The sequence below is a fragment of the Sapajus apella genome, unplaced genomic scaffold (genome assembly GCF_009761245.1).
Source record: "Sapajus apella isolate SASKATOON/1434 unplaced genomic scaffold, GSC_monkey_1.0 scaffold1808, whole genome shotgun sequence".
Classification (NCBI taxonomy): Eukaryota; Metazoa; Chordata; class Mammalia; order Primates; family Cebidae; genus Sapajus; species Sapajus apella.
In genome coordinates this window covers 2,541-12,593 of record NW_022438734.1, presented here as the reverse complement: position 1 = coordinate 12,593, position 10,053 = coordinate 2,541, and the positions used below count along the sequence as shown (strand labels likewise).

Genomic DNA, 10,053 nt, shown 5'->3' with positions numbered 1-10,053 from the left:
AGGCTTGTGTGGTCTATCTCCTGCCACTAGGTGGTGAGGGAGCCTGGCAGAGTCTTAGTCTTTCTGGACTTGAGCTTTCTCATCAATAAAGTAGGGGCTTATTGTACCTCTCTGAGGTCCCTTCCTGCTCAGTTTTCTCTGAGTCCTTGAGGGACTGAGATGGTCTTTAACACTGCATGGACCTGTAACCTGCCTTTGACCTCTCTGGATCTGACTCCTGACTCTCGCCCCTGTGTTTCTCCTGCAGAGCCTGAGCTGAGTCCACACCCTGGAAGCCAAGAACCTAGGGATCAGATGGAAGAAAGAAAGTCAGCAGGTTTTGGAAAAGAGAATAACCTGCAAAGGACAAGTCAATGCTAGAACAGGTGAAAACCAAAGAAGGGGAGAATAAGGACAAACTGGGCCAGAAGCCTCAGGGGAAATGGGCAATTGGCCTATGATCATTCAACCACTTGAGGAGCAGCGCAAGCTGTGCAGTGGGGACCGAGAGAGAAACTTACTCCACAGGAGTCTCCTGACCCTGGCCAGGGAGAGCCAAAGCGGGGATCAGAGCTGGTTTATAGTGAGGGGCAGCACCAACTCCAAGAGGGGGAGAATGTGACCGTGAGCCCCACCCCAGACCCAGGAACCTCGACCTCGGGGCTGCCGTAGTAGTGGATGCTCTTCAGGTCAGTGTGGGTTAGAGAGAAGAAACATGCTTGGAGAAGGGTTAGAGATGTCTGTTCTTAAATGAAACAGTTCTGTCCTAGGTCAGGTGTCAGAATAAGTGTTTCTTGCCAGTATATGAAGCAGTGATAGTTACACTATTCCTCTGCACTTTCAGTTGAGGAAGGTCTCTATATGATATGAGTATTTACTGGGCGTTTAATTTTCTCTACACTGTGTTAAGCAATTGGGGTTCAAATAGTACTGTTTCCCCAAGGAACTCAAGCTTATGAGAGAAAACACAGAGACATGATTTCAAGAAAATATAGTAGATCTCTGAAAGTGGGGTGTCATGGCAGCCCAGAGGATGGAAGTGTAAGTGAAGACATTGCTCCCAATGACAAGGGGAACCATAAGAGGAATTCTTCAGAGTAGTCCCGTTTTTCCTCCAGTGTCCCACAGAAGATCCTGGGGCATGATTGGTGTAGAGCAGGGGTCTACAGGTGTAGGAAGGGGGCTTGCTGCATCTTGGGAGAAATTATGGCATCCCTGGTAGGTTACATTTTGGAGAGGAATGTTGGTGATTGAATTGGATATCTGTAGTCACTTTTATCCTATCTTCAGTGAACACTGCTGAGACCTTCCTTAGTGCCAGACTCTAAGCTGGGAATCATGAACACAGAGACGAGTAGAATATGATCTCAGCTTTCACAGAACTTAGTCCAGTGAATAGCGAGTTATGAGAAGTGTAGTGATGGTGGCTTCATTAGAGCAAGTGGCTCATGCTGCATGGAGATGACCTCAGTGGATGGCCGGGTCCCCCTTCTGGTTGTTATCAACAGCTGGATGACTTGCTCTGGGCCAGTAACCCTGGATTTCTGCCAGGTGTCTGCATCTTAGGTACAAGCAACTCCTCAGTTTCCTGTTGGGTCAAAACAGTTAACACTGCCAAGGTGATCAGAGGACACTAGTGATATCAGTAGCTACTGATGAGGTCCTGGCCAGCTAGGGAAATAAAGATGTAAGTTTAACAACAATTCTAAATTTGTTCTTAACATCATGAGCAGAGAGTATCTGTCTTCTAAGTTAAATACTTTTTAGACTTCAAGATTCACCCACATCCAAAATAAAATCTATATCAATCATATCACTGCCCTGAGATGATTTCTCCTTGCCCTTACCAGAAGCCTGCACTCTCTGGAGCATTGACGCTGTCTCAAGCTAACTGACCTGCTCTCTGGATTCCAGGGACACCAACAGAACCAGAGGTTGAAGGCACAGGTATTGATATCTCCAACTGTTCTGACTCCACATTGATCCACCCCAATGCCCAGTATTAACCACACAGTAACAGGATGCCACCAACATTTTGATTTGGGGCTGTCATGTCATAATTTTAATAAAATTTAATAGATATTATTTTTTAGAATACTTCTAGGTTTACAGATAAATTGAGCCGACGGCACAGGGAATTCCCCTATTCTCTCTTGTCCCCCAGAACACAATTTCCTCTATCATTAGTATCTTGCATTAGTGTGATAGATGTGTACAATTGATCAATCAATATTGATATGTTAGTATTAACTAAACTCCATAGTTTACATTAGGGTTCATTCTTTGAGTTTTATAGTTCTGTGGGTTTTGACAATTACCTAGTGTCATGAATCCTCAGTACAGTATCTCACAGAGTTTCACTGCTGAAAACCTCCTTCTGTTCAACCAATTCATCCCTCCTCCATGCTTGGCAATCACTGATCATTTCACTATCTCTACCATTTTGACTTTCCTGGAATGTCCTAGTGTTGGAATCATACAGTGTGTAGAGTCTTTAGACTAGTTTCTTCCTAGCATTATGGATTTAAAGTTCCTCCATGTCTTTTCATGGCCTGATAGCTCATTTCTTTTTATCATGAATCATATTGTGTTGTACAGATATTCCACAGTTTATTTAGCCATTCACTTAGTAAAGGATATTTTGGTTATTTCCAGTTTTTGACAAGTATGAGCAAAACTGTTGTAAATACCTGGATGCAAGTTTTTGAGTGAACATGTTTTCACATTACTGTGGTAAATACCTAAAACTGCTGTTTGCAGGATTATGTGGCAAGGCTATGTTTAGTTTTGCCAAAAAAAAAAAAAAAAGAAAACAAAACTGCCAAACTGTTTTCCAAAGTGACCAGCATTTTGCATTTCCACTAGCAGTGAATGAGAGTTCCCGTTGCTCTGCATCTTTGACAGCCTTTGGTATTGTCACTTGTTCGGATTTGAGCCATTCTATTAGGTGTATGTTATAGTGTAGTGACATCTCATTGGTTTAATATGCAATTTCCTAGTGACACATGATATTGAGCATCTGTATCATATGCTTGTTTGCCATCCATATGTCTTTTCTGGTGAAGTATCAAGATCTTTTGCCCATTTCTAAATTGGGTGGTTTGCTTTTTTATTATTGAGTTTTAAGAGTGCTTTATATATTTTGGACACCAGACTTTCATCAGATCTGTATTTTGCCAGTATTTTTTCCCCAGTCTATCACTTGTTTATTCATTTTCTTAACAATGTCTTTCACAGAGCAGAAGTTTTTAATTTTAATGAAGTTCAACTTATCAATTTTTTTCTTCCACAATGTCAATTGTGCTTTTGACATTGTATCTGAGAAGTCATCGCTAAACCCACAGTCACCCAGATTTTCCCCTATGTCATCCTCTAGGAGTCTTACGGTTTTGCACCTTACATTCAGGTGTAAGATCCATTTTGTGAAAGGTGTAAAATCTGTGTCTAGATTTATTTATTTTTCACATGTGGGTATCTAGTCATTCTAGCACCATTTGTTGAAAAGACTATCCTTTCCCTGTTAAATTGCCTTTGCACCTTTCTTAAAGATCAGTCTATTTCCGAGCTCTGTATTCTTTTCTGGTGACCTATTTGTCTGTTTTTTTCTTCCTTCACAAATTTCCATACTCTTTGGTTACTGTAGCTTTATAATTAGTGCTGAAGTCGGCAGTGTCAGTTCTGTCAGTCCTGTGGGCATTTTTCTGATCTTTACCATGAGAACCTGGTTGGGCTCCAGGTGGTAAAACTTAGAAAAGTGTGAGATCCCCCCTAAATCTGGGCCCCAAGGAGTTTTGAATGCTCAAGCCAGGCCACCCTCAGCTTCTAGTCATCTGTCAGTACCATTTAAGTGCTCCTCCCAGTGGCTGGCTTCAGCAGCTTCTGTTCCCTGTGTTTGCCTGTCTTTCTTTTCAGCATGGCAATTTGCCCTGGGGGCTCTCCTCTAGTCCCTCTAATAAGGTTTGATAATTTTCAGTTTCTTCAGCTTTTTTATTGTTGTGAGGACAAGTGTTGACCTCCTGGCTCCTTACAAGTTAGATTATAAACCAGAAATTTCATTAAACAAGTTACTTGTAATAAAAGTCACTAATTGCAAATGTAGAACTGAATAATTTCAGTAGATATGTAGAATTTTGTAGTGATCACCTCAGTCCCCTCTTAGAATATAGACTACATTTCTTTTCTCCCCAGATTCCCCAGAGGCTCTTTGCAATCATTTTCCAATCCCTGGTCACCGTGACAGAGCCTGAACAAAATTTAAATTTGGGAAATAGACAACATTACATTTCATCTTTTATTAGATTGGGATTTTATCTAATGGACCATTGTCTTACTCTTGTGTCAACTAGAGGAGATATTTTATTCTAAGGACTTTCTTTGGGGGAACTTAGTAGTATCCTGTTTATTGCTCTCCTTGAATTGGTTTGTCTATGCTGGTAATGGATAGTTACTATCACACCTTGTCTGGTGATCACAAGTGAAAGAGCTAAAAAAAAAAATCCTTCTATTAGAAATGTAGGTGATGAATTTTCAGATAATGTTATGTGGAGTTACGTTTGTTTGTTTTTGAGCCAGAGTTTCGCTCTTGTTGTGCAGGCTGTAGTGCAATGGTGAGATCTCGGCTCACTGCAACCTCTGCCTCCTGGGTTCAAGCAATTCTCCTGCCTCAGCCTCCCGAGCACCTGGGATTACAGGCATGCACCACCATGCCAACCTAATTTTGTATTTTTAGTAGAGACGGGGTTTCTCCATGTAGGTCAGGCTGGTCTTGAACTCCCAACTTCAGGTGATCTGCCCTTCTCAGCCTCCCAAAGTGTTAGGATTACAGGCATGAGCCACCATGCTGGAGTGCTATGTGCAGTCTCAACTCACTGCAACTTCTACCTCTAGGGTTCAAGTGATTCTTGTGCCTCAGACTTTTGAGTTGCTGGGATTACAGGCATGCACCACCAAATTTGTATTTTGTGCCAATTAAAAATACAAAATGCCCGGCCAATTTTGTATTTTTAGTAGACAAAGAATTTCTCCATGTTGGTCAGGCTGGTCTCGAACTACCAACGTCAGGTGATCCACGCACCTTAGCCTCCCAAAGTACTGGGATTACATGCATGAGCCACCACACCTGGCTGGGAGTTAAATATTTTACCATCTTTTTTCTTTCTTTCAGAAATTGGATTGGTAACATTGAAGAGACACTTCTCACCTGCCTGAAATGCCCTTCATTATCTTTTTCAAGTTGCAAGGGCTCTGGAACAGCCCTTACAGTGCTCCCATAAAGGTAAATATAGCATTTTACTGTAGCCCCTTGCTTTTTTTTCTTTTTTGTGCCTATAGGGATTAGCATACATGTATGTGAAAATATAAACAGAGTACACATAGGCATCTGTAACTAGTTTTCTGTTACTACCTATTAGTGCATTAAAACAAGTTAGTGGTTTGAAACTACGGAAATCAGGAATGATTGGGTTCTCTGAGGAGAACCCAGTCTTAGGAGACTGAAATCCAGTTACGGGCTGCCTGTGTTTTTCATCTAGAGCTCAGGCTACTCTTCCAAGTTCAATACAGTTGTATTAGCAGAATTCATCTTGTGGGTGGAGGACTGAGATTCCCTTTTCAGTGCTCCTGGCTGTCAGCCAGGAGACCCCATGACTTCAGAGGCCACCTGCAATCTTTCTCGCTTTTCCCATCTTCCAACCAACAACAGCCCATGGAATTCTTCTCCAGCTCCCATCCTCTCTCTATGTGTTATCCTACCCACTAGAGAAATCTCTGACACTTAGGGAGTGATGTGATTCTATTGGGTGCACTCAGGAGAACTAAGCCTTTGTATTAGTCTGTTCTTGCAGTGTTATAATGAATGAGCTGGGTGATTTATAAAGAAAGAAGTTTAATCGGATCACGGTTCTGTGGGCTGTGCAGGCTTCTTCTTCTGGGGAGGCCTCAGGAAACTTACAATCATGGTGGAAGTGGAAGCAGGCATGGTCTTCACATGGCTGGCAGGGACCTGGGGGGTGGGGTGAGAGAGAGAGAGAGAGACAGAGAGAAAGAAAGAGAGATAGTAGTGGGGGAAAGTACTACATACTTTTAAACAGCTAGATCTCATGGAAACTCTGTCATGTGACGGCACTTGGGGGATGGTGCTAAGCCATTAGAAACTTTCCCCATGATCCAATAACCTCCCTTCAGGCCCTATCTGTAACACTCATGATAATAATTCAACATGAGATTTGGGTGGGGACACAGAGCCAAACCATATCACTCTTTAAAGTCATATGATTGCCATGTAACAACATAATCACAGAAATGTCTCATTAGCTTAACAAGTTCCAGAGATAAGGGTACAGCAAGTTTGGAGACCATTTTAGAAATTCCACTTATCACAGTTCAACTTTTAGTCCCCAGACATTCACGTTCCTCACAGATGCAAAATACATTCACCCTCTCACCTAAGGTTTTCAAGTTTCGTATCATGAATGAATTAGTTCAAAGTGAAAAATGTCATGTAGCTCTAATCTGATCAAAAGTTTAAAATCTCATTTAAATCATCTACAACAAGTGTGAATGAGGCTTCTGAGGGTTTCCATTAAGTACAGATTGTTTTTTGTTTTTGTTTTTGAGAGTGAGTCTTGGTCTGTGATCCATGCTGGAGTGCAGTGGTGTGATCTTGGGTTACTGGAACTTCTGCCTCCTGGGTTCACGTGATTCTCCTGCCTCAGACTCTTGAGCAGCTGAGATTACAGACATGGACCACTGGATTCAGCTAATTGTTTTGTATTTTTAGTAGAGATGGGGTATTGCCCTATTGGCCAGGCTAGTCTGAAACTCCTGACCTCAGGGGGTCCATCCCCTTAGGCCTCTGAAAGTGCTAGGATTTCAGGCATGAGCCACCGTGCCTGGCCCAAGTACAGATCCTTGATATAATTCCCTTACCTCTGTTGACCTGTGAAACTGAACAAACAGCTTATCTGTCCTCAATGTGCACTGGTGGGACAGTCACAGAATAATGATGCTAGTGATTCTTGTTCAAAAATAGGGAAAGTGGAGGGAACAAAGTCACTGCTCCAAAACCATTTTGAAATGGGGGCTGAGCAAAGTCCAGCAGGAATTTCTTGATTAGGCTCTTCAGCCTGGAACTAGCCCTCTGTGACAGGGGGCTTTGCCTCCAGGCTCTGCATTTTTTTCTATTGTTACTGAAAACATTTTATTTTTCTTCTTCCCCCACTCTTTTGGTTCTTCCCTTTTCTCCTCATGGCAGCATCTTCCACTTAATTTTTTTTGCATCATCCCCAGCAGAATTGGTCAGATATTGCCCTTGTTATGGTACTGACCATGTCCACGAGGGCCTGTCCTTGTGAGCCTGTGCTCCTCTTCACTGTCCTGACCTCTCTCAGTCATGATTGCTTTCAGCTGACCTGGCTGGCTTAGGAGAAAACCTAAGACAATAGAGTCCCAGAACCAATCTCTGCCCTCTCTATCTCCAGGAGAGGAAGAAAATAACAGGGATCTTCATGGAGAAATGACCCAGATGAGGGCCTGGACTCTCCAGAAGTTACAGCAGAAAAAAGTTTCTGAAGAAGAACGGAGAAGATGAAAGCCCAGGCCGGGAGAGCAGGGTTGTGTGAAACGCTATTTAATCCTATGTGCTCCCTGCCCCAGTCTACCAGCCAGTGAATGACAGCTGACCAAGTATAAATGCCAGTACTATAGAACTGTGATAAAGCATTTGTCCAAGGAAAGGGCCTTTTACTCTATTTGTTTTCACAGTAGAAATTGCTGTTTTTCATTTAAAGTTTCTGAAAGGCAGCAGTGAGCTTCTGGAGGGTGAGTTACCTGCTCTGCACAGAGAGGCTGAGGCCAAGGCTTGTGGTGCATCTGCTGCCGCCAAGTGGTGAGGGCAGGAGCCTGGGAGAGTCTCAGTGTTTCTGGGCTTCAGGTTCCTCATCGGTAAGGTAGGGGTTTATTGTACCTCTCTGAGGTCCCTTCCTGCTCTGTTTTCTCTGAGTCCATGAGGAATTGAGATGGTTTTCAGGGCTGCCTCAGACCTTCAGCTGAGACCTGACTCTGTGTGTCTCCTGCAGGAGCCTGAGCTGAGTCTACACGCTGGAATCCCAGAGCTGAGGGAACAGGTGGAAGAAAGAAAGTCAGCAGGTTTAGGGGATGAGAATAATCCACAAAGGACAAGGCATTGGTAAATGAAAACCAAAGAAGGGGAGAATAAGAACAAACTGGGATAGAAGCCTGAGGGGAAATGGACAATGCCTATGATCATTTAAATTCTCAAGGAGCAGCATGAGCTGAGCAGTGGGGACTGAGAGAAAAATTTACTCCACAGGAATCTCCTGCCTCTAGCCAGGGAGAGCCATAGGGTAGATCAGAGCTGGTTTATAGTGAGAGGCAGCTTCAACTCCAAGAGGGGGAGGATATGACTGTCCCCCACCCCAGACATAGGAACCTCGACCTCAGGGCTGCCATAGCAATGGATACTCTTGAGGTCAGTGTGGGTTAGAGGGAATAACCATGCTTGGAGAAGGGTGGGGATGTCCATTCTTACATCGAAAAGCTCTGCCCTAGGTCAGGTGCCACAGTAAGTGTCCCTTGCTTGCATATGAAGCAGTGATACTTATACTATTCTTCTGCACCTTCAGTGTAGGGTGCGTTCGGAGCCCGATGTAGGGCTGAGTGCCCCACCGGGTCGTGGGATGAGCCTTACACTGTGCTGAGGCACAGGATCCGAGAAATAAAGAGACAGGACACAGAAGTACAAAGAAAATGCAGCTGGGCTCGTGGGACCACGCCACCTATAAGCCGAGGCTGGTGAATGAGCCCCGAATGTCCAGAAGCATGAGTATTTATTGTGTATAGGTTAGGGGGCAGGGCAGTGAGTGAAATCATCTTTAAGGATAGGGATAGGGTTGTGAGCAATAAAACATGGGGTCCACCCCCATTAGGCCACCTAGGCCAGAAGGTGGACAGCGCACAGCAAGCGGTCTGTTCCCATGAAGGCAAGGGACCGTGTGCAGTAAGGGGTCCACCCCAATTAGATCGCCGAGGCTTGAAGGTGGGCCGTGCGCAGTGAAGAGGGTGCAGTGTGCGATACTTCTATCTATGGGAAAACAACTTCTAAGAAGATTTATAGGTGGATGCCTTAAGTCACAGAGCAGTGACAGAGCTGTCAAGGTTACTGCCACCTTCTGGCAGCTTCCAATGGATTCTATGGGAAGATGCTTTTCAAGCAGCACGGTAGCAAGAGCTGATAAAATTCACAGTCATGAAGGTGGATTGCCGGTCTGAGGGCAGGCTTCCACAAGAACTGGAGCAAGGTCCTAGAACTCCTTTATCAGGAGGAGTGGCTCTCGCCCCAAGCCTGCCATACAGCGGGTATCTTTACGATACTGAACGCTGCCGCCTGGGCCATGGATTCTTGTCATGGTATAACTGTTTTCCCTTAATTCATGCTCTGCACTGTATCTGCTCCAGGCATTCCTCCGATTATAAGCTGCTTATTCCTTAATTCATGCTCTGTACTGTGTCCACTCTAGGCATTCCTCCATTTATGAACTAAGATATAATTATGGGTATATATGTAGGGAAATGTTATTTAGGCACTCATACTATCAACTATTATATGATTATATATAGAGGATTATATAAAGAAAGACTTCAAGCCCTATTTCGATAAACTAATATATGATTATGTAAAGGATTATATAAAAGGAAATAGCTGAGTAGTAACACTATAAAGTGAGATATTCCTCAAGCCCTAACTGTGCCAGGGTTCTGCTTAGTTCTCATTCCTCAGTGCCTATATGGGGGGTTACCCACATTCAGTTGAGGGAAGTTTCTCATAAACATTTATTGAGTATTTAATTTTCTTTATACTGTGCTAAGCACTTGGAATTCAGGTATTTAATGTCTCTAAAGAAACTCAAGCCAGTGAGGGGAAGAACACAAGCAGATCATTTCAACAAGATACAGTAGTTCTACCCAAGTGAGGTGTTGTGGCAGCCTGGAGGATGGGAGGGTATGTCAAAGGACATTGCTCCTAATGACAGGGGGAAGCATAAGAGAACATTTTCA

The 10,053-nt window shown here is 43.6% G+C and overlaps 1 long non-coding RNA gene across 1 annotated transcript in view; it reads left to right on the top strand.

The window, feature by feature from the left end:
* The first annotated feature begins 235 nt into the window (after nucleotides 1-235).
* The window catches only part of LOC116546992, an 11,669-nt gene continuing 1,851 nt past the window's right edge, over nucleotides 236-10,053 (top strand). The window contains exons 1-2 of the long non-coding RNA XR_004266902.1: nucleotides 236-365; nucleotides 5,144-5,254. This is a non-coding gene — a long non-coding RNA (uncharacterized LOC116546992). The remainder of the gene's footprint in view (nucleotides 366-5,143; nucleotides 5,255-10,053) is intronic.